Source organism: Meriones unguiculatus, chromosome 3 (genome assembly GCF_030254825.1).
Source record: "Meriones unguiculatus strain TT.TT164.6M chromosome 3, Bangor_MerUng_6.1, whole genome shotgun sequence".
Lineage (NCBI taxonomy): Eukaryota > Metazoa > Chordata > Mammalia > Rodentia > Muridae > Meriones > Meriones unguiculatus.
Genome location: NC_083351.1, coordinates 109,292,547 through 109,295,231, shown reverse-complemented (window position 1 = coordinate 109,295,231; position 2,685 = coordinate 109,292,547). Strand labels below are relative to the sequence as shown.

At 37.7% G+C, this 2,685-nt stretch overlaps 1 pseudogene; it reads right to left on the bottom strand.

Moving 5' to 3' along the window:
• Positions 1-1,000: 1,000 nt before the first annotated feature.
• LOC132652863 (small ribosomal subunit protein uS13-like) lies at positions 1,001-2,421 on the bottom strand (annotated as a pseudogene).
• Between the last annotated feature and the right edge of the window lie 264 nt (positions 2,422-2,685).

The following is a 2,685-nucleotide window of genomic DNA, read 5'->3' as shown; positions in this document are numbered from 1 at the left end:
AATTCACCTGTCCCAGTGGTTCTCACTAAGTATAGATTTATTTCTCCTTCCTTGGGAGATTCTTCATCTCTTCTAGCCCCTTTACTCAGTACTTACCCACTGTGGTTGTATGGATTGTACATGCCTATTAAAGGCTTAGAAGCCAACATCAATATATTTGTCTTTTTTTGGTCTGGGTTATCTTACTGAGGATCATTTTTATTTTACTTTCTTCATTCACTTAGCCATGAATTTCAGGATTTTAGTTTTCTAACTGTTTAGTAACATTTAATAATATTTCATGTAAATGTACCACATTTTCTTTCTACAGTCATCTGTTGGTTGATATATAGGTGTTCTCTCCCCCCCCCCCCAATTTCTGGCTCTTAAGAGAGAGCAGAGATGGGCACAGTTAAGGAAGTGTCTCTGTAGTAGGGTGTGTAGTCCTTTCAGTATATACCCAAGAGTGGTATAGTTGGGGTCTTGGGGTAGATTGATTCCTGTGTTCTTGAAATGTCAAACCAATTCAGGACTCAATGCATTAAAAAACAAACAAACAAACAATGAAATATAAAATGTGAAATAAAATAAGAAAAAAAAAGAAATGCTAAATCTCTTGTGGGATACAAAAACAGCAAAGTTTTAACTTACTGTACAAGAAACGGGGAGAAAAGAAAGTATTCACAAGCCTTTGTAATATGTGTACACTCTATTTCCATTTCACAGAATTTAATCAATTGATTAATTAATTAAAAATTTAAAAGTGTTGGTGAAATGGCTCATTGAAGAAAGTTTTTGCTGCCAATTCTGATTAACTACATTTAATCCCATGAACCCACGTGGAAGAAGGGGACAACCAAATTGTATTTGATATCTATGTGAGCATTGTGACGGCAAAGGGATGGCCATCACAAACACACACATCACAAAACACATGCACCATAAAAAAATCACATAGGTATATAAACTATTTTCCCCCATAGTTATATAAAATATTTATTAACAGCAAAGTCTCAGAGTGTCATTTCTTCTTGGATACACCCACAGTATGGCCTCGGCATCCAGTGGTCTTGGTGTGCTGACGTCAGATACGAAGGCCCCAAAATGGCATAGACCCCTATGTGATCTAATCTTCAGTCGCTCCAGATCCTCACACATCTTGTTGTCTAGACCGTTGGCCAGAACCTGGCGTACTTCCTGTCCTTCACATCCTTCTCTCTGTTCAAGAACCCGTCTGGGGTCTCGTATTGCTGCGGGTTCTTTATGATGGTGAGCAAGAGCTCTACCTCGTCCTCTGTGAGCGCTCCAGCCCTCTTGGCAAGGACAGTGTCTGCTTTCCTCAGCACCACATGAGCATGTATCCCGGCTCCACACCTGTAATGGCAGTGATGGCAAAGGCTATTTTCTGCTACCATCGATGCTGGTGGAACTTCTCAGGAATCACTAGAGACATGACCGCGGCACAAGTGACAACATGTAGGCCTCCTCTGTTGGCCTAGTTAAAAACAAACAAACAAAAACAAAAACAAAAACAAAAACAAAAACAAAACAGCTTTTTATTTACATTTCTTGTATCTCTTTTGCCCTACTCCACCCCAATTCCTTCCATCACCCCAACACCAGGTAGAAGAGACTAAGGGTTAGTGGTAGCAGTGGTGCAGTTCTCTTACCTGTTTCCTGCTGGTTAGGATTGCTGAGTTCCTCAGTCCAATCTTCTTTTCAGGAGATCTCCAACTTCTGTCTCACAACAGCAACCAGGAGAAGCAGGAGTAGCCTTGTTCTTTCCCTGAGCTTCTACACTTTCTGGAATCTGGCATTTATTCTCTCTCCAGAGTCCTCAAATTTAACTATCTGCAGCTGGCAAAGAGCTCCTCTCAGAACCGGCATGAGGCAAATAGTCTGCTGCTGTGGACAATCTGAACCAGTTCCACATCTGACACCTGGGAACAAAACGAAAACATGTTTATATGCACAACACTTTTTAAAGTGCAAATGGGATATAATAGGTGCTAGGCTCATCATTGCTTCACTTGCTTCAAAATAATTTCATCCATTTAAAAATTTAATGGTAGAAATGAAAAAATATGTACGTAATGACAATTAAAGGATAATTTGTGATGGAGAATATATATTTTTATGTCTAATAGTTGACAGCATTTCACCTATTGAGGAGAAGTTGTATTGTGAGAGTAAGAAGGCAAGAGTCGTTTGCTAAGCTCTGTAGCCTTGTCATTCTCTGTGCATAATATAAACTAAATATTAACAGTGCACTCTGTGCAATAAGCTTGGAAAGTTTAACCAGGAATAAAAAATTGGTCATTTCCTAATATTTACTAGAGGTAGCAAAACCTTTTACTGGTATGAGAAGAAGCCAAAATATCAATTACTGACGTTTACATAAGATACAAACAAGTCTTGAACTGATTGAGTGAGATCTGTCATTTCAATACTTTGGAGAAATTCTATTTTCTTCAAATCTAAATCTTTCTAAAAATCATATGAAATGTTTATCCTGTAAAAAAAAAAAGCTGCTCTTTGTGACTAGAGGATATTTTAAGATGACTATTATTCATCTTCTCAGTTTGTTCTCAAAATTCTTGATTTTGTTAAAGAAATAATCATGTCAAAATAAACAAGAATTTTGTGGATTTTAAATTCACATATTTAAACAGTGTTACTTTCATTGCTATCTGGGAATGTGCTGAT